We start from the raw sequence: 22,426 nt of genomic DNA, 5'->3' as shown, positions 1-22,426 counted from the left end.
TACCAAAAGGCAGAGGTTTCTATTTAATCATCTGCACCCCCTGATTTTAAGAATAATAATTGCTTGCACTAGTCAGTCTGGTGGCATGTAAAACTAGAAATATGAGCTATGTCTGGTTATGCTACACAATTAACAAGCCCCAGAATTTGTATGTCATATTAGTGCCAGCATGGTGAGCAGTGTTCAGCTATGAAAGGGCTGATGTGTAATAGCTATCTGGCCTGGCTATCTACACAATGGACTGGGGTTGCCCAAAGCATTTGCCAGATGTATCACCTCTTTAGTCTTGCTGATGTCACCCCAAGCTGGACGGATATGCCCAAGACATGAGCCTTGAGCCTGCTGGGTCTAGAGACAAAAGCTACACTTCACTGTTGATACCCAATGATTCAGACTCATGTTTGGGCTGCTTTTGGTCTTGTGCGGTAGGGATATGACCAAGCAGTTTGGGCTGGACTACCCTGTTAGGGGTGGGATCAAGTTTGATTTGCATATGGTCTTTCCCCTTTCTGTAATGGCTTAACAGGCTGAAGAAAGATGGTCTGGAGGATTCAACAGAGCAATTGCCAGTGTTTAAATATTCATTCTAAACTTTTCAACCATCACCTCTTTTGCTTTGCTGTGTGTCTATCCTACAGTCATGTGGGTCAGTAACCAGGGACAGTCCTTAATCAGACTACTGAATCAATGCCTCTACAACCTCACCTCCAGCCTCCCAATTTCATCTATACTGTTACAGAGCTAGGGAGTCCAAATAACACCAATACCGTTATATGTAGGGTGATGGACAACAAGATCCTTGTTGAAGATAGTTTACAAAAAACACATTTTCCCCAGATAATAACCTAGATACATCATCTGAGTTAGGGGATGCATGCACTAATGTTCCATGTCCGATCAGGATTGTTATCTGCCTACTGATCAATACCTGATCCCTGATTAAGTATGCCACCAAACTTGTTGACTATCAGCTAGCTAAGCATATTGAAATCTGTGCAGTAAGAAAGACATGGCTCTATGCTTCTGCTGGACCGGCTCTGGCTCTCACTCAGGCTATGAAATCCTCAGAACCGATCGCACCTCAAGTAGAGGTGGAGGAGTTGCCTTAATTTTTGTGGCCTACTTACAGATTTATTAAGTTGTTACAGAAGTGCCAATTGGTTGTGACATTTTATATGTCAAGTTACTGTCCAACCTCAACACCATCATTGACTTTATTCTTTTATATAGGCAACCGACTACTATGCCAGACTTTACCCTTCAGTTTGGTGATATGTTGATGCCTTTGCGTAAGCCACTGTCTAAAGTGGTTGCTTTGGGTGATTTTAATTTCGGACTCTTAGATAGTTCCTATTCTATGGCAGCCCCTGTTGAGTCCAATATATCTAATTTGGGGTTTTCTCAACATATCAACATGGCAACTCGTGTTAAGGGTAGGACCCTGAACTGGGTGCAAAAGGGTGACAGGGCATAGATTGTGATCTGCCCATGAGTACAATCTAGCACCACAGAGAGAGGGAGTGAAAAGGAGAGGGAAGGCCAAGTTAAAAACACATGAAGGAGTACACTGTCTGGATTGGAGATGGCCAAGGACATGCACTACACCACAGCATGTGCGGGCATAGCAGAGTTGACCAAGGGAGGACGACAGTGACATGAGTACCACTTGAAAAACCATCCTGGCATGGCAACATGCAAAGCACATATAAGGAAACTTCCACATGCAGTAAACACAGGGAACAATAACGCATGCTAAACATGCCAGACAGTGCTCATGCTTACCTGCTGACTAAGCCGGCATGATCTGAATCCTGCATCACCTTCACCGGGAACTGTGCTTCCAAATGAGTGACAGGAGGGCCAGTGCATGGCAGAGGGCATGGGGGGCATGGACGTCAAAGGGTGCAGGGTGTCTCCTCCGGGACAGCAGTCACTGCCTCATTACGGATGACTGAAACAACATGGGACAAGACATTACAACAGGCAAAGTTAAGATCCAATCACACAGCACACATGTGTCAGGATACACTGAAACCATAGTTACCTGCACATGCTATCCTGATCACCACCATGCAAACATGCAAGTTGACCTCACTCTGCATGCCTGCATGTCCACCACTGTATACGTCATGGCCTTGAGTGGGAAAAGATTAAATCCAAATATAAAAGAAAACTAGAAAGGCCAACTGAAAAATAAAAAGCCAACATCCGGGCCTGGGGTCTACAAAAGTTGCAAAAATAATTAAAATAATAAAGTCCATGATGGACAGCGGTGGGGTCCACCCAGGAGGGAGGAGGGGTAGGGTGAATGTCAATAATAAAAAATTGAAAAATCACTATAAACAAAGATCCCTCCATGGGCTCATGGACCTCACTGCTCCAGTGGACCAGGAGGCATGTCTGAGCTGGCACCCTCATCCTGCATTGAATCTGCAGGTGGAAGTGGTGCTGGAGACTGACCATGCAGTGCCCTGTCCCTCAGTGGCAGTCACCATGTGTGACACTGATGAATGCACCAGCAGACTATGGACTGTGAGGTCACTATGCACAACCTCATGGGTTGCACAGAGTTCCTTTGAGATTGTCTGCCTAAATGTTAACACCTCCTGTTGGAACAGTCCTTGGGTGGCTGCATGTTCCTCGCAGATTGCAGCCCTGTGGGCCAACATCTCACGCCTCAGGGCATCCCTGTGTGCATGACCCTCTGCAAGCAGGGATGCCTGCAGACACTGCAGATCTGCCCATCGGCCCCTGCTGTTGGCTTCCATGCGCAGTTTGTGGGAGCGGCATGTAGACAGCATGACCTGCAGCTGTTGTGCCACCTGTGGTGCTGGGTGGGGGGTCATGGGGATGGCCACCCTATCCATGCCCTCAGCCAAACAATCAAAGGCAGCACCCTGTCGGTATGCAGAATGCAAAATCTGCTGCTCCAACTCTGTCTGCCCAGGCGGCACATGTCCCCCATGTGTGCGTGGCCCATACCTGCCTGATTCCAGGGAGCATGGCCCTAGCTTTGATGCCCCTATCCTTGGCTGCAGGTCTGCAACCCTCCCTTGGACATCTGTCCCAGGACCAGAAACCACTACATGGGAGGGTGGCCTTTTAGTCGTAACATCCGCAGACAGGGGGGCTACCACTGACTGGCCTTTGAAGGCACCTGAACCCCTGCAGACTAACGGGCCACAACTGCTCCACCCATTGGTGCACTCACCTCTGCCAGCATTGAGGCATGCACATCCTTCCTTTCTTCCTTCCTTCTCCGGCTGTCCCCCGTCCACTTCCCTTGGCTACCTTGCCCTGCCCCTCCCTCTCTGCACCCTCTCTTGCTCCTTCTACACCTCTGCAGGGCGTACCTCTGATCTGTACCCCTGCCCGGAAGTCCTTCAAGGATGGCAACCTTCTCCACACTGCCACTCTTAACTCTCGCTCTGCTGTCAAGCATTCCTCTGATATCTGGCACCTCCTTGAAGAACTTGACCTCAATGTCTTCGGTCTCACTGAGACATGGTTCACGGCTAATTCTGTCAGCAGCTTTGACACACTCCTACCTGACGGCTACAAGATCCTCTCCGCTCTCAGGCCTTTCCGCTCTGGTGGGGTGTTGCCCTTATCTTCCCCGAGTGGTTTCCTGCCTCTGTCATTCCTACGCAGACCTACTCCTCTTTTGAATGCATCGTCTGCAGGCTCTCTCTCTCCCCTAGCCATTCCCTTACTGTGGCTACTATCTATTGGCCACCTGGTCAGATTTCTTCCTTCCTCTCTGAGTCGGTGGACCTCGTCTCCTCACTCCTGGCCTCTACCACTCAACTCCTCCTTCTTGGAGATTTCAACATCCACCTGGATGCCTCCTGTCCCCCCTCTGAACTCTTTTGCAACCTCTGCGACTCTCTCTCACTCACCATTCTCCCCTCAGGCCCGACTCATTCTGCAGGGCACACTCTCGATGCTCTGATCTCCTCAGACCTCCCCCTCTCTACCCCCCTCTCCACTCCTCTCTCCTGGAGTGATCACTTTCTCCTATCCTCTCACCTCACCCTTCCCACCTCCCAGGCCATGCCACCTCCATCACTGCCACCCACCTTCTCGGTCATCCGGCCCATGAAGCGCGTGTCAGTTGAGGCTTTTGCTTCCACCTTCTCACTCCCTCTTCCCCCTTTGGCTGACTCTCACCGTGAACAGGACTGCGAGACTTGTCCTTGGCCTCAAGCCCAGGGATCATATCTCTCCAGGACTGAAATCTCTGCACTGGCTCCCAGTGGCTGCGAGGATTAAATTCAAAACCCTCTGCATTGTCCTCAAGGCCTTCTGGGGGCTGGGGCCGAAATACCTTCAACTCTCTCTTCCTAAATCTCTTCTTTCCCAAGCTCTTCGCTCATCCGCCTCCAACTCCCTCAGGGTCAGTCGCTTCTCCAAGCAACGAGTTGGTGGTAGATCTCTATCTTCGGCAGGGGCCTCCCTCTGGAACAGCCTTCCTGCCTCCCTGAAACTGAAGGAGAACCATCTCCGGTTCTGGTAAGCACCTCAAAACCTTCCTCTTTGCTTCTGCTTTCTCTCTTCCTCTCCCCTGCTGATTCCTGGCTGAAACGGCACTGGTTACATGGCCTCCCTCTCTGCTCACAGGCCCGGCCCTGCCAGTTGCTCAACTGCACTGCCTCCCTGGCAACCCCGCACTTGGAGACTGTTTCTGTATCCCTAAAGTCCCCCTGCCTGCACTTATGCCTGCACTTACCTTGCACTTACCACTAGCTGGCGTTTACTTATTCTTATCCTTTTATCCCATGTACTGCACTTTCCCATCCCCCTGGACCCTCACACTTTTCCCTTTCCCCCTTCCCATGCACTTGCGAGATCTGAATTACACCTGGCCTAGTAGGATCGTTATCTGTCTTCCCCTGTTCCCCCTCCCTTGCCACGTCGCGCCTTGAAACACTTGTGTATAGGCGCATTATAAATGCCATATCATATCATATCATATCATGTCATATCATATCATATCCAGTTCAGCATCAGAGCCAGCGGAGTTCAAACATCCGGAAGAGTCTGCAGCAGAGCTGAGGATTGTCTGAAGCACCAGTGGGTTCTCACGGCCTGCCAAGCAATATCCTCCACTGGTGGTCTGAATCACCACAGACTCTTCTTCATCCTCCTCCTCGTCTGCATCTGTTACATCCTCACCTGCACATGGACAGAGAAAGACATTTGAAGTCATGTGCAATCACATACCTGTCATGCAACAAAATGCATGGCATGTAGTCAGAAGAAATACAGCATCAACACACTATGGCCAACAAGCAATGTGAGCATGGCAAATGCAGAATGGCCAACACATTTCCTGCCTGTGGTCATGGCGCCAGTGGACACATTGCCAACCAACAGGGTCGTAAAGAAGCATGCAAGGGGCCATGTTACCGCACACCTTTGACTAATACCAGTGAAATGGGTATGGACATGTGTCTCTGTGATGTGAAATTACATTTCATGGCAACAGGCAGTCACACATATGTACATACAATGCTGCATCCATCACATGCCACACCAGTGGTGATTTGGTACAAGGACTGTAGACAAAGAGAGCATGCCGTAAGTTAGGGAAACAGCAAATAGTCCCAGGTATTGTATGGCTGTAAGGGGACCACCTAGGCAAGGTCTGTGAAGTGGAGAGAGTAGGTTAATGGAGCAGTAGATAGGTCCAAGGTACAGTAACCCACAAAAGAGAGAGGGCATGGGCACATGGTGTGTGGGCTGAGTTGGGAGGGTAACAGGTAGCAGGTGTCAGAACAATTTGCCTCTGGAGTCATTTCCATTGGGGCAGTGGGGAAATGTACAGTCTGAACATATGCACACTCACTCATGCACACTAGGGAATGCCATAAGACGTGTTGTGTGTCATATTGGATGATCTATGTGCATGCAGCACATACTACATGTGTGAAAAGAGATTCAATACCCTGCATGGCATGAAGTGCAACTAGGATGATCTATGTGGCATGCAGCACATACTACATGTGTGAAAAGAGATTCAATATCCTGCATGGCATGAAGTGTAACTAGGATTTGGGACACATGCACATGTCTAGCAGAGCAGGGCCACCCACATGAAGGATGCTGATAACAACTGTGCACATAGTGATATCATGTGGCAGATGTTGGGGAGCAGTGTCAAACGGACATGTTCCACTGATGTACACAACAGGGTTTGTATCCACTATTGTGTCCCCTGGACTGGAGTCAGTCCACCACATGAAATGGTTCACCCAGGGCAGTCATTCCAAGCCAGATGTGTACCACAAGTATACTTCTTGCTGATGCATTACTTCACATACACATGCACACTGTTGGTCACTCATGGGACGTGTCCTCATAAATTCCGAGGCCTCCCATGCATTAAACGTGCTCCAGTAGTATTAATTGGCTCATAGCCTCTTCATGCTGGGTCAGATCCTCCTGCTCTGGTGATCCCCCTCCAGTTTTCAGAGCAGAGGCCAGGTTGGCACCCAGCTTGGACTTGATGCGACGGTTGAGATCATTACAGCGCTTCACTGCCTGTGCAGCAGTGCGCTTCTCAAACCCTAAGGCGTTGATCTTGTCGATGACATGCTGCCAATGCACCATACACTGAGCAGTTGTATGGGTGCTCCCCGGATGCTGGCACATGCCACGGTGGTGACTGCCGTTCATGAGGATCTGGAGTTCGTCATCATGGAACTTCTTCTTCCTCATCGTGCCAGTGTCCTGTGACGTGTCATGGGGTTGACCCTGTTCCTGCTGTGCAGGCTCAGCCTTCATGCCATGGGTGCCACAAGGTGTTGGTGCCTCCTCTGAGTGCCTGGGACCACTTTGGGATCCAGATGCTGGACCACAAGTGGTCTGTGGGGCTGGTGCAGCTGCTTTCAAAGCACGCTCATGACCCCTGGGGGCTGGGGCAGCTGTTTCCACAGCACACCCCTGACCCCTTGGGGCTGGGTCAGCTGCTTCCACAGCACAGCCTGACCCCTTGGGGCTGGAGCAGCTGCTTCCACAGCACACCCGTGACTTCCCCCTTTCCCTCTTGGGGACTTACACTCATGTTCCTGGTGTGTAACAGAAATATGGAAGGCACACCAAGTAATTGTACTGGGCAATATGAGTGAGGGGGCAGTCTACGTGATGGAAAACATAGTTCTGTGGTCCAGCAAGGCTCAAATGTACCCCATGTGTGGATAGTATGGTACACGTAATGCACAGGCCCCGCCGAAAAAAGAAATGCGTGTGCAATATCAGGGTAGCTTACAAGATAAGAAAAAAGTGGTACCTGATACGCAGTGGCACCCAGCAACACAAAAAAGCGTATGCCAACCCTAGAAAGCTACCAGAAAAGTAAGAATAGTGGTACACGATACACAGGGGCACCCAGAGTTGAAACAAAGGTGTACATGACTCACTGTTAGCCTCGCAAAAATCAAAAGTAAATGCACGTATGCGCAGAGGCAAAGCCCCCACCAAAATAAGAAGTAGGTATGGTCCCTGAAGTGAACGGAGTGCGTGGTACCTCAAAAAACACCTGTACTCCACTCATCCATCTCCTCCCCTTTGCACGCACGTCCGGAGTTGCTTTTACACATACTTATGTATTTACGAATATGGCGTGCTCAATGCCTGCGTGCAGCGCGTGTCACGTAAGACCACAGTGCCATACCCCGCTCCACAGCCCAGCTCCAGGACCACCTTGCCCACCCACACCTGCCTCGGGGGTGTCAATGTCAGCACCATCTTCCTCTGACCAGAGTGGCAACCCCATGGCAGCGAGGCAGAGGGATGTCAACTTCAGCACCAGGGAAGTGACATCCTGGTGGAGAAAGTCCTGGAGCATTATGATGCCCTCTTCAACTCTGTGATAAAACCCGGCAACGAGGGACATCATTACGGATGCCATCAATGCAGAGGGTGTGGCAGTTCACACCTTCAAGGCCATCCATAAGTGCTGGGAGGATCTGAAATCCAGGACCCACGGCAAGGCCCTGCGATACAACCAGGCCGGTGCTACCGCACAGGGGCACTGTGCACGCCCGTGCAGGCTGTCAGGTCACAACCTGCGGGTTCTGGAGAGGTTCTACCTGGCACTGCATTCCCAGGTCTGTGAGTTACGCCAACATCTGGAGTCGAATTGTGAGTAGCCATGTGGTGCATTGCTCCACACACGGTGTGTGTTGTGCATGTACAAACATGTTATGATATGATATGGCATTTATAACACGCCTATACACAAGTGTTTCAAGGTGCGACGAGGCAAGGGAGGGGGAACAGGGGCAGTGAACCCCTTAGGCTTGCAGCAAATATGTTTCTGAGATGGATATCTGCATGCATGCCCAAAACATTGCTCTCCATGTGTACATTCAGACATATTTGGATTTTAAATGTGCTCTTACTTGCATTGTGTGTTGTAGTGCTGGCTTGCAGACCATGCACATGCAATGGTAATTGTGCCTGAGATGTGCCAGGATGGCAAGTCTGCTAGTTGAGGTAGTTGAGGTAGTGTTGCCCACGTCATGTGCATGCATGATGCTCATGTGTATGTGCTCAAAACAGGAATGTGTGACTGGGCATCACTCACACGTGGATGCAAAACATGCATTTGGATGTCTGACTTAGTCACGTTGAGGCATTGCAGTTCCCGGGACTCTGATGTGATTAGTCATGTTGCTGCTTGGGCCTTCTGAGTTAATGTGTGTGCATGACATGTGTATGTGATTGGTGCCATGGCATGCTCACATGTGCATGTGCAATTGATGCATGTGTGTATATTGGATTGGAGGTTGATGGTTGTTCCCTTGACAAGTCATGTTCCTGTGAATGTTGGTGAATTCACGCTGGGTTTGGTGCAGTACGCTGATGTGGTATTAGCATAATGGACCTAAAAACATTTGCCTAAAACATTTGATCAAATTTATTTGACCTTTTTTCAGTCAAATTTAATTAAATATATATATATGGGGGTGGGTAAGGGTCTAGATTAGGTTGAGGGGAAGTGCAGAGGTTTGCAGGCATTTTAGACTGAAAAAAGGCCAAATAAATTCAACCAAATGTGATTATGTCAAATGTTTTAGGTCAAATAGATCCAAACCGACTGATGTTGCTGTTCACTGTCTCCTTTTCCACAGTTGCATCTGATGAAGATGGTGGAAGCAGTGCTGTGGAGCACGGATGCAGGGATACCTCCACCAGGCCTTGCCCCCGCGACAGCTCATCTTCGGGGAGCGATGTGGCTGTGGCAGAGCCAGTGACATTGGGCATGGCTGTTGGGGGAAAGTCCAAGAAGGTGAAGGTGGGAGTGGATTCCTCAGCAGCAGTGGGGCAAGGTGATGCCACACACGGCAATCCATGGTGCAAGACGCCTTAGAGTCATTCAAGTTGACAGAGAAGGAGGTGGCCATTGCAGCCCAGCCCATGGGGCCAGGTGGGGGTGTTGAGGTGGGCATGCTTACTGCAGTCCAGTCCCAGGGGCATGAAGCTGTGCAGTCCACCGTGGAGGTGCCTGTGCAAGATCCAGTCCCTGGGGCATCAAAAGCAGCAGCGTGCACCTGACAGGATGCCTCCACCCAGTCCCATGCCTCCCCCCCCTTGTCAGCGGGTGTGTCCACCTAGACCGACACCCCCTCGCCATCTGAGATTATGTGCTGCTCCTGCTGGCTGGGTTGATGAGGCGGACAGGTATCATTCATGATGATAGGCGGGCTCTTCGTAGTCTGCTTGCCCATCATCACAGTGAGCTATACCACCTTGTGTCCTGGCTTGCAGCATACCTGTTCTGTGGTGCAGTCCATGGGCTGTTCACTGCTGCAACCACCTCCTCGTCTTCCTCCTCTGTGCACCAGTCGTCCTCCATGGTGCCTTCCGGCAACATACCAGCTGGGCCCCATGTGCATCTGTCCCAGCCACAACGCCCTGTCTGGTGGAGCTCTCATCCCTGCCCGAGGTGGGAGACCCAGGCACAGCAGCTGAGGTGGTCACCGCACCTACCCAGGCACCGGCAGGGTCACAGGCAATGGATGGACAGCAGGCATCTATGAGCAGTGCAGATGCTGTACACCCCCAGGGATGATCATCATCAGCTCGGAGGGTGTACCAGTGTAGCAGGCACTGGGCACTGAGGCAGTAGGTGGCAATGAGGAGGCGGCAATTGGTTGCAGGGCAGACCACCCAAAAGATGCATGTGGGAAGTGTGAGACAGGAGGTATACATCGACATGAGGCACAGAATGTCTTCCTTGTTCCAACAGTATGACGGGCAGATCGTGGCAGAGAGGCAGCGGGCACAGGAAGCAAGTGTACTGATGTCCAGGGCTGGGATTGCGCTGTATTGGGCAAAGAGGCGGGCTGCCATTCTGGAGCCCACTTGCAAGGAAGCATGAGTGATAGAGTGATAGATGCTGGACAACCAGCAAGCCCTCCAGGCAACAACGGAGGCCAGCCTGAGGGCTGGGGGGCGCGTGGCGTTGGACCCAGCCCTGGTGGAAAGGCTGAGTGAGATCGGAGAGGAGGACTAACCCGCTGCCATTGTACATAGTTATTAAGGTGTAGATTTCCTTTTTTATTATTTTCCCTGGACGTTGCAGACTTTCCTTCCCAGTTTTTTCATGTATACAGTTATTTAGGCATAGGGTTTTTATATAATTTCATATTTTCCCCTGGACTCCTTTGACCTTCATTCCCCATTTTAATTATAAATATTTATATTCAATACATCTTTCATTTGGTTTCATTCCAAGCTTCATGCAGTTCATTTGTGTGTCGACAACTTTGAAAGTTCACTTTTCAGTCAGTGTATATCTCCATTGCAAGTCACGTGTCTTGCGGCGTGCGTGCATGTGTGTTGCTGTGATTTTTGCGGCTGGAAGGATGCACATGTGCCTTACATGTGGCGTGGGTCCATCAGACGACTGCACTGTATGTTTTCATTTGCATTTACCTGTGCAGCTCATTGTTTGTTTGGCATCAGTGTGGTTGGGGTGGAGGGAGGTGTGCTCACTGTGGAGGTGTTCCATGGTCATGTTAATGGCACATTTGTTTGTCATTGCTTTGTTAACCCCATGTCATGCAGACTCGCCCACCAGCATGTGCAGTCACACACTGCCTTCTCTCATGTCTTGCTCCACATTCGACACTAGAATGCAGTAGTGAGCCATGTTTGCTCTTTCGGAGTGGCTGCACAATTCTCCAGTCTCAGTGACTCATTCACTCTTCTGACTGCCCTCCCATCACCTATGCATGGCGCTATCATTGTATTGTTCCCTGACAGGTATTTTGCCACCCCTTCCACCCAGGTCACAGATGTTCAGGCTGTGACACGACTGGAAATTGTTGATATTGCAAATGGTTAGTATGTTTACTTCTGTCGTGGGCACACATTCATTTAGTGTGCTTTGATGCCTTGGAAATGTGCCATGTCCAACATGCACATGGCACTAGGCATTGCATTCATTTGTCACATGTTTATGGGTTAGAGCTGATTAATGTCTAGAAGGGTGTGTCAGCAGATGATCCAGTCCGGAATGGATCTCTGGTGCTTCCTGTTGATCGTTCTTGCAGTGGACATTTTGGTGTTCCACTTCAGAGTGCTGGCAGACCCCAGAGGTTCAGGTGAGCTGCCGACATGCATTGCACTGGTATTGTGAGAGACTGTCAGGGGGTGTTAGGGAGAACTCTCCAGAATGGCTAATTTCCCTTACCTACTGAGTCCCTCAGTAGCTTTCCATGATTCTAGGATTTCTTTTCACCTGGTAAGAGTGTGAGCCTTTTTTTCCCACTCTTACATGTGTTTTGCTGTGTGTGTTTAACATTTTTTGTGTTCATAGACTGAGGAGCCTCACCTACTCCGCAGGCATCATCTTTTTACTGTGTGTTACACAGCACCTTCAGTGCAGTGACACAGGGTTGTCTTTTACACTTCCCAACTCAGACTCCATTTTCTGGGACTGACTACCGTCTCCCAGAACATATGAAGTTGCCATTAACTTTATTAGCCTCTGTAAAACCACAGACCCAGTACACCCTATATTACATAGAGTACTGGAAAGGGTTAATACTTATCCCTTTTTGTCTGTTTCTCTTGGAGCATTGTTCCGCTCCCTTTTCATCAAGACTTGGCTGGTGGCAGTGGTAACTACCCTATTTTTCCTACCGCAGTTATCTTAGATAACCTTGGTATTATTTGAGGCTATCTTGGTAGCCTCGAACTTAAACCCGCTAGACCATATATGTTTAATTACGGTTACGGCTGGGTTTATTCGCCATTTCTTTTTTTTAAAGTCTTTCTCATGTTTTACTCTGCGCGCCAAGCCAGGTTTGATTCCTTTGTTCACCGTCTTTTCGCGGGCTTCTACGCAGAAGCCCTCCTTAGGCACCTGTATGTCTGGGAGGGGGAAGATGTGAGGGAGGGGTTTAGGACTCCCTGCACAGGGTCTCCTTGGAGACCCATGTTGCACTCTGAAATGATTGGCTGTGGTGACTGTCCCTGCGGGACATCCACCCTGCTGTGTGATTGACAGCCAGGCTGTGTGAATGGGGGAAACTGCATTAAAAGCAGGTCTCTGGGTCTGGAAAGGCACAGTCACCACGGGAACGAAAGAACCGATGAGGAGCTGATGGAAGAGGACCCCTACCACGACTGAACCACCCGGTGAAGCGCTGCTGCAGGTCCGAATCCTCGAACTCCAACAACAGAGAAGATCCTCCAGGAATCTTTCTCCCCTGAGCTGGTGGGACCAACCAGTTTGCCCAAACTGCAAGCCAGGACTCCCTCCTCTGGTTGAATTAGCTGTACAGAGCTACAGTGGGCCCGATAGCCAGGAAGGTCGGACCCTGCTTGGTTTTTAAGGAGCACACCTTTTATTAGTTGCTTTGCTCTGCTGCTGGTTTCTTCCCTGGGTAGTGTAGGACCCTCCAGTCTTCCTACTTTGTGTCAGTCTGATAGTCGCTTCAGGAACCGTGAGCCTGCTAGAATTACCAGGAACGTCCGCCTAAACTACAGCTTCTTCTCCATTGAAATGTACTGTTAAAATCCGGTTGTTCATTTCGTTCAGCAGCAGGGAAAGTGTGTGAAATCTTTCTCCAATCTGAGGGCTTGTCCTTCTCTACTCTTTAACCTAACTTTTCTGCCGACCAACTTCGTCCGGAACTCTTGGCAAAGACTTAACCGTGAACTACCCTGAACTGTGTGATCTTGAGCAAAATACTTTTGTCCTAATAACTTTGGCCCTAAGCCTTTTTGATTTGATTCTATCACTGTAGTTCCTCTTTCTAGATTGCCCTGCTTACTTACCTGTTGGTACTATTCAATGTCTGCCTAACTTTGTCTTTCCCTCCCTTTTAAATTTCTGGAGTGCCATTTTGCTCCCACTTCATTTTGTGAGCTTAACTTGTCTGGAACCTATTGGGAGTGGTGTAGTGTATTAATAGTGTGATTTTTAAACTACTTTACTTCAGTGAAATGTTATACAATTGATGTGTAAATAAATGTATATTCTTTTACTCAGAAACCTTGAATTCGTGTTTGTTTGAATCATAGTAATTGCTGTCCTTTGTGTAACCATTGATACTGCTCACTTGCTCTTGGGATAAGTCTGGCTGCACAGCTATTGCTACCACTTTTACTGTGTAGTACAGGCTTGTACCAAAGGTGAATTTGTACTGTCACTTGTAGTCTTAATTGTGTGTGGTGTTCCTAAAGGGTACTGCATATAATTCTGCCTAACGCTGGTGTACAGTGGTGAGTATCAAGTATAGTAATTACACTTAGAGTGCTGCTATTACCTTGGATCAACTAACCACAAGGCTAACATTACAAAAAAGCAATATTATTCATGTCTGATATGGAAAGCTACTGCCAGGAGACCCTCCTTAGTTACACTGTGGATTATTTAAAAAATCTGTGTAGAGAAAGGAATCTCTTTGCCAAAGGCAAAAAGTCTGAATTGATTGAAAAGTTGTTGAAGAACCAAAGTCTGGGGAGTAGGTCTGAAATACCTGACTCTCCAACAAATGTGGAAAATAATGAGGATGATAATGTGTCTATTATTGATGAGTTAGAGGAAGTAAAAGTGTCTCCTAATGTAGGCCTCACTGCTCCCTTGTCTGCTCAGCAACCTCAACCTTTGTCCCCTGGGACCCCATTAGGTCCTACACTCAGCCCTGAATTCATTGCTCTAGAAAAGATGAGGCTTGAATTGGAATTCAAACGTTTAAATGCTCAAACTGAACAAAAACACCAAGAACTTAAACTCAGACAAATGGAGTTGAATCATGAACTAGAAATGAAAAGGTTATCTCTTGAAAATGCTTCTCTCCCAGAGTCTTCTAGGTCTTCCAGTCCAAAGAGACCCTTTATGCCTAAAGTAATTGTGGGTATGTATGAGGTTAAGCTTGATATTTTGGATTGGTTGGCAATGTTTGAATATAACCATGGGATTCAAGGTTTTACAGGGAATCAGTTGTACCCACTGTTGCATAAGATGTTGTGATGGAGTTGGGAGAGGTGGATAGGATGGATTATGAGTGTGAGAAGCTAGCTTTAATTGCTAGATTTGGGAAGACCCCTTCCAAGTACCTTAAGAGGTTTAGGACCATCAAAAAGCATGATGGTACCCCTTGGACTACCTGGGTATGTGAATGTTTGAAAAACCTAGATGGTTGGGTTAAATGTTACAGAGTAAACACTTATGAAAGTATGAGGAATCTTGTTATGTTGGAGTCAATTTATGATGCCTGCTCTCCTGAGCTCAGACAGCACTTGGCTGATTCTAAGGAAATAGATCCCAAGAAATTAGCTAAAGCTGCTGACTTGTGGGTTGCCAATGGGGCTACTCACATGGATTCTGGGGCCACTCAGAAGAAGGATGAGGGAAAGCAGCCAAAGAAGGATAACAAGGAGAATTCTAATACCTCCCACCCAAAAGAGGGCCACAAACAGCAACATAAGGGTAAACCACAAGGGAAACCAAATCAGGCTAGTGTACCATCTGGACCCAAACCAGATGGAGGTTAGAACAAACGCCCATTCATCAAGACATTTGGGAAATGTTATGTTTATGGGTCAACTGACCATGTGAAAGGGGATCCCAGATGTAAGGGTAAACCTTCAGGGATCCACACTGTCTCCTTAGCCTTCTCCCCAGAGGAAGAAGTACCTATGGCAAGTGGAAACTTTCACCTACTGGCTGATGAACCCATGAGAGTCTCAGCTAGTGTTTCTTTAGTGTCCCTGGGCTTGTGGGAACAAAATAATTTAGATGTCTATAATTCCATCCCAGATAATGCTAACGAGTATTACAAAGATAATGTTCTTGTGAATGGCCAGGAGACTCCTGCCATCAGAGACACAGGACCCAGCATAACTGTGGAGGATGAATCATTTTTCAAGGTGGAGGATGTTGCTAAGGCACCCAAATGCCTCACCATGTTAGCTGGAGGCCCTGTGCAAAAGCTTCCCTAGCTACCAGCTCTCATCCAGTGTAATGATATGACTATCAAAATACCTGTTAGTGTCCAGAGTGAAGTGCCTGGGAGAGTCCTGTTGGGTAATGACCTGAAAACTCTTGGAGTTGTGTCAAGCACCCTCCAGGCCTCCTAGTAAGAGGAGACAGGTGCTCACTGGGCCTGCAAGAGAGAGGACCTCGAGAGGCTCTCCAGAGGAGTTGATAGAGGAAACTAACACTCCGACTCCACAGGAGTTGCTCACTGCTATTTCTAGGAAGGATGAGGCAAAGGGGAAACCCAAGACCTCAAGGAAAAAGTCAGACAGCACCCCTGTGCTACCAACTAGGACATCCCCAAGATTGTCCAAGATCACACCTGTGATCGCTCCACCTGCTGAGGCAGAGTGTGAGGTGCACCCTTGTGTGGTTGAGCCAGTTTCTGAAAAATCCAAACTGGAAGAAGACACTGTTTCAGTTGGAGATCTCGACCCTGTTGACCATCCTGAGCTGCAGTCTTTTCTGGCAGAAGGTGGGCCCAACAGGGCAGACTTCAGCAGAGGACAGAGAGTGTGTGCTACTCTTGAAGGTCTTCGACAACAGGCTGCTAACCAACTTGATGGGCAAGAAGTTGGAAAGCACAGGTTAAGCTGGGAGGATGGCCTCTTCTACAGTGAACCCACTGAGTATAACCCTGGGGACTGCAAAAGAATTGTAGTGCCCCTTGCTAACAGACTCCAGTTCCTAGAGTTGGCCCATGAGATACCTTTGGCTGGAAACTTGAGTTTCAAAAAGACCAAGGGAAGGCTCTCCTTATAATTCTACTGGCCTAAGATGGGTTCAGAAGTTGACAAGTTCTGTAGGAGCTGTCACACTTGCCAAACCTCTGGCAAGAGTGGAGCCAAGAATGTGGCACCCCTGGTGCCTCTCCCAGTGGTGGGAGTTCCTTTTGAGAGGGTGGGCATCAACATTGTTGGTCCCCTTGACCTTCCCACATCTTCAGGGAACAGGTTTATCCTGGTTGTAGTAGGCCATGTTACAAGATAACCAGAAGCCATACCTATGAGAACTGGTATGGTTCAGGCTGTGGCTAGGGCTCTACTTGGTATTTTTACCAGAGTAAGGTTTCCTAAGGAAGTGATATCTGAGAGGGGACCCAATTTTATGTCCCACTACATGCAAGCCATGTGGAAAAACTGTGGTGTCACTTACAGGTTCTCTACAGCGTACCATCCACAGACAAATGGACTGGTAGATAGGTTTAATCGTACTATAAAGAGCATGGTAGGTGCTTTAGAAGAACCCCTTAAAAGTAAGTGGGGCCTTCTACTGCCATGCATTCTATTTGCTTATAGGGAAGTCCCTCAGGATGGAGTTGGTTACAGTCCCTTTGAACTTCTCTATGGCCATCCATTCAGAGGTCCATTGGCCCTTATTAAGGAGGGGTTGGAGAGTCCTCCTTCCCCCAAGCCAGTCAGAGTGACTGACTATGTGATGGGTCTCCGGAGGAGAATGTCACACATGATGGCAGAAGCTAGTGATAACTTAAAAGCAGGCCAGGCTCTGGTCAAACATTGGCATGGCCATAAGGCCAACATGGTTGAGTTTACTCAAGACCAGCTTGTGTTAGTTATGGTGCCAACAAGGCAGAGGGCCTTGCAGGACAAATGGATAGGACCCTTCAAGGTTGTGGGCAAAATTGAAGAGGTTAACTATTTGCTGGATTTAGGCAGACCTAAGGAAGCTCCCAGAGTCTTTCATATCAACCGTTTGAAGGCATATGTCTCGAGACCAGAAGTGGGAGCTTTGCTTCTAGCTTCAGGTCAAGAGGATGAGGAGAGTGAACCTCTACCTGACCTCCTCAGAGGCCAACCTTTGGATGGAAAAATAGAAGAGTCAATCTCTCTTCTCAATTGACATCTGAACAACAGGAGGAGTGCAAAGTTCTGTTAAATCAGTTTGCCTCCCTGTTTTCACTTTCACCAGGCTTGACCCCTTGGGGCCAGCATGATATTCTCACTGGTGACTGTCTACTTGTCAAAATCAGGGGGGACAGAATGTCAGAACATGTGAGATCCCACATCAAAGGAGAGGTCAACAAGATGCTTGATCCCGGGGTTATAGAGCCATCTACAAGACCATGGTCTAGTCCAGTTGTTCTAGTACCAAAGGCAGGATCCAAGGAGTTGAGATTCTGTGTGAACTATAGAGCTCTAAATGCAGTCACTAAGACCGATGCCCATCCTTTACCAAGGACAGATGAGCTGGTGGATAGACTTGGTTTAGCCAAGTTCCTCAGTACATTTGATCTGATATCAGGGTATTGGCAAATAGCCCTGACAGACCATGCCAAGGAGAAAACTGCATTCTCAACCCCAGTAGGCCTCTACCAGTTTGAGGTTATGCATTTTGGACAAAAGAATGCACCTGCTACATTCCAAAGGATGGTCAATCTAGTTCTGAATGGGATGGAGGACTTCTGCATGGCATACTTGGATGTCATTGCAGTGTTCAGCCCTACATGGAAAGAACATATTGATCACCTAGTATATATTTTGGGGGCTCTTGAGCAGACCCATCTGACCATAAATGCAAGTAAATGTCAAATTGGTCAGAGCAAAGTGGTCTACCTTGGTCATGAGGTAGGAGGAGGTGAAATAAGGCCATTGCCTAGCAAAGTACAAGCTGTAAAAAAGACGGGGCCACCCCTACTACTCATACCCAAGTGAGAGCCTTCCTAGGTCTCACTGGTTACTACAGGAATTTCATAGCGATATATTTGACCATATCTTCTCCCTTGAATGCGATCTCCTCTCTAAAATTCCCCAAAAGGTTAGATAGAATGAGGAGTGCACTCAAGCCCTTGAAAACCTAAAGAAAGTCCTTTGTCAAGCTCCAGTCCTAAGAGCTCCTGATTAAACCCAACCCTTCATTGGGCAGACAGATGCCTCCAATACAGGTATAGGTGCAGTCCTTAGTCAACTGGATGAGAAAGATAGGGAGCACCCCATTTGCTTCATCAGTAGGAAACTGAAGGAGCCAGAAACAAGGTGGGTACCCATAGAGCATGAATGTTTTGCCATTGTGTGGTCTTTGAAGAAGTTTAGACCATACTTGTATGGATCTACTTTTGTGATTCAAACTGACCACCAACCCTTGAGATGGTTAATGCAAATGTAGGAGAAAACCCAAAACTTCTGAGATGGTCAATCTGCCTGCAAGGGTTTGATTTCACCATTGAGCACAGAGCAGTATGTCCCCACCTAAATGCTGATGGTCTCTCTAGGATGTTTTTAACCTACCTACTAGAGGTAGAGATTCACCCAGGAGTGGATTAAATCCTCCTGTCCCTTAGTCGGTGGGGGGGGAGTGTTAGGGAGAATTCTCCAGAATGGCTAATTTCCCTTACCTACTGAGTCCCTCAGCAGCTTTGCTGGATTCTAGGATTTTTTTTCTCACCTGGTAAGAGTGTGAGCCTTTTGTTCCCACTTTTACATGTGTTTTGCTGTGTGTTTTTAACATTTTTTGTGTTCATAGACTGTGGAGCTTCACCTACTCCACAGGCATCATCTTTTTACTGTGTGTTACACAGCACCTTCAGTGCAGTGACACAGGGTTGTCTTTTAGACTTCTCAACTCAGACTCCATTTTCTGGGACTGACTACTGTCTCCCAGAATATATAAAGTTGCCATTAACTTTATTAGCCTCTATAAAACCACAGACCCAGTACACGCTATCTAACATAGAGTACTGGAAAGGGTTAATACTTATCCTTTTTGTCTGTTTCTCTTGGAGCATTGTTTCACTCCCTTTTCCTCAAGACTTGCCTGGTGGCAGTGGTAACTACCCTATTTTTCCTACCATCGTTATCTTAAATAACCTTGTTATTGTTTTAGGCTATCTTGGTAGCCTCGAACTTAAACCCGCTAGTTCATATATGTTTAATTACGGTTCTGGCTGGGTTCATTCGCCATTTCTTTTTGTAAAAGTATTTCTCGTGTTTTACTCTGCGTGCCAAACCAGGTTTCATTCCTTTGTTCACCGTCTTTTCGCGGGCTTCTACGCAGAAGCCCTCCTTAGGCGCCTGTATGTCGGGGGGGACAGGATGTGAGGGAGGGTTTTAGGACTTCCTGCACAGAGTTTCCTTGGAGACCCATGTCGCACTCTGAAATGATTGGCTGTGGCGACTGTACCGACGGGACAGCCACCCTGCTGTGTGATTTACAGCCAGGCTGTGTGAATGGGGGAAAACTGCATAAAAAGCAGGTGCCTGGGTCTGGAAAGGCAGAGTCGCCACTGGAACGAAAGAACTGATGAGGAGCTGACAGAAGAGGACCCCTACCACAAATGAACCTCCCGGTGAAGCCCTGCTGTAGGTCCGAATCCTCGAACTCCAAAGACAGAGAAGATCCTCCAGGAATCTTCTTCCCCCTGATCTGGTGGGACCAACCAGTTTGCCCAAACTGCAAGCCAGAACTCCCTCCTCTGGTCGAAGTTGCTGTACAGAGCTACAGTGGGCCGGATAGCCAGGAAGGTCAGACCCTGCTTGGGTTTTAAGGAGCTCACCTTTTATTTGTTGCTTTGCTCTGCTGCTGGTTTCTTCCCTGGGAACTACCAGGAACGTCCGCCTAAGCTATAGCTTCTTCTCATTGAATGGTGCTGTTCAAATCCGGTTGTTCATTTCGTTCAGCCGCTGAGAAAGTGTGTGAAATCTTTCTCCAATCTAAGGGCTTGTCCATCTCTACTCTTTAACCTAACTTTTCTGCCAACCAACTTTATCCGTAACTCTTGGCAAAGACGTAACCGCGAACCACCCTGAACTGTGTGATCTTGAGCAAAAGACTTTTATCCCATTGAATTTGGCACTAAGCCTTTTTGATTTGATTCTATCACTGTAGTTCCTATTTATAGATTGCCCTGCTTACTTACTTGTTGGTACTGTTCAATTTCTGCCTAACGTTGTCTTTCCCTCTCTTTTAAATTTCTGGAGTGCCATTTTGCTCCCACTTCATTTTGTGAGCTTAACTTGTCTGGAACCTATTAGGAGTGGTGTAGTGTATTAAGAGTGTGATTTTGAAACTGCTTTACTTTAGTGAAATGTTATACAACTGATGTGTAAATAAATGTATATTCTTTTACTCAGAAACCTTGAATTCGTGTTTGTTTGAATCATAGTAATTGCTGTCTTTTGTGTAACCATTGATACTGCTGACTTGCTCTTGAGATAATGAGACACGATTTTTGGGGGTTTTGGTAGTACCAACTCTGTTTTAACCATGCACCTGGTGTCTATTACTGTTCAAAACTGAGTCGCAGATGTGTGGGGCAAAATAAGAGGCAATGACCCCCACCTCTCAAACCAACAGTGAAAAAGATTGCCTCACACTTAACAACTGCGCCACACAGTAGGTAAATCTTTCTGAATTCATGTACCCTTGTTCATTGGAGAAGACTACGATCGGAAGGAAAGTGCCTCATGGTCGTACCCAATTTCAAGCTGAAATCGGGGTTGGGTAGATCTTTTCTGGTACTGGCACCTAAATTGTGGAACAGCCTTCCCGATTCACTGAGGTCAGAAGCAAACCACCTTGTATTTAGGAAACGGATGAAGACACTCCTCTTCAGATAAGATCTCCAACGCTAGTGGCTGTCAGGTCTTCCATGCCAACTGTTTTGCGTCTCTTTATGCCTGCTTTCTTCTCTTCTATGTTGTAATGTTCAAGCGCCCTGATGCCCTCGGGCTACCGGCGCTTTATAAAAATATATACATACATACATACATACATACATTGAAACATAATTGACAAACAGTGCCCTTTAGGGTAACACGTGTTTCCAAAATCAGTGTCCTTTTCAAATCGGGGCTAATGCAAACTGAATTATACAAGTGTCAAAATTAATAACAAAAAGAAGAAATTGTTTGAACAGCACAAATCATAAACAAAATATTCAGTTGCAGCAGTGTTATTGTTTGAAAAGTCACAGACATTGAGGAGGGGTGAAGTGGGTGGAGCTTAAGGGTTGTTAAAAACAAAAAGAACATATAAAAAACATGAGAAGTCAGTATTTTGATTCCAAAATCCCAGGTCTTTTCACAATAACAACATTGCGGGGCCATACCTAATTCCCATATTACATGTTCCAATCTGTGAAGCCAATAATCCTCAGGTTAAATCCTCCTGAAGAGTAAATTAAGTAGAATCATGGGTCAATGGTGTTGTATTGGTGTTGTATTGCCTGTTTAGTCAGGCCGGTTGAAACTTGCCTGAAATCTCATGTTCTTGTTTGGGAGCATATTGGTGTATTCCTCCTTATAGCCCGATCTCTAAGGTGCATTTCTAGTTTATAGGTCTGTTGTGTGCAACTTAATACTATTTTTGAGAATTTGCAAAATTGGCACAATGTAAATATATAAATACGAGCCCTCAAGTATTTTCTTATTCTCGTGGAGCAGCTAGGCTCTAGTTTTAGTAATCTGCTTCATTTAGTAGTATGATGTGAAATAAATGACTTAGTTATGAATATTTCTTCAAAAGAATCTGACACCAGATGAAATAAAACTACTCAACAAGGGCTTAACCTTTGCCCCCCCTTTCAGATATGATCATATCCAAGCACAAATAGATTTATTCAAATTCACATGGAAATTGAAATTGAAAACATTTTTTGCTACCCAAGTGCAGCAATACAGACCGATGGAGAAAAAACCAACAACAAGCGCATTCACCATACAGGACATTAGGAATATTCATCTACTAAGATCACTGGAATTGGGAGATCTAGAGATACACAAAACCTTGCTTGACCTAAGAATCCAACCAATCAGTATCTCAAAAGAACAATTGAAACCTAGATCTAAATTCACCCCACAACTGGCACAAGAAAATATGATTGATACGTTCCACAAAGTGGTTCAAACTGACATTAATATTCTATTTGAGCAACCGAGCAAAAAGAACAAGAATAAACAAAACAACAAT

The sequence above is a fragment of the Ambystoma mexicanum genome, chromosome 4p (assembly GCF_040938575.1).
Source record: "Ambystoma mexicanum isolate Mex_15411 chromosome 4p, UKY_AmexF1_1, whole genome shotgun sequence".
NCBI lineage: Eukaryota > Metazoa > Chordata > Amphibia > Caudata > Ambystomatidae > Ambystoma > Ambystoma mexicanum.
This window is presented reverse-complemented; position numbering follows the sequence as displayed.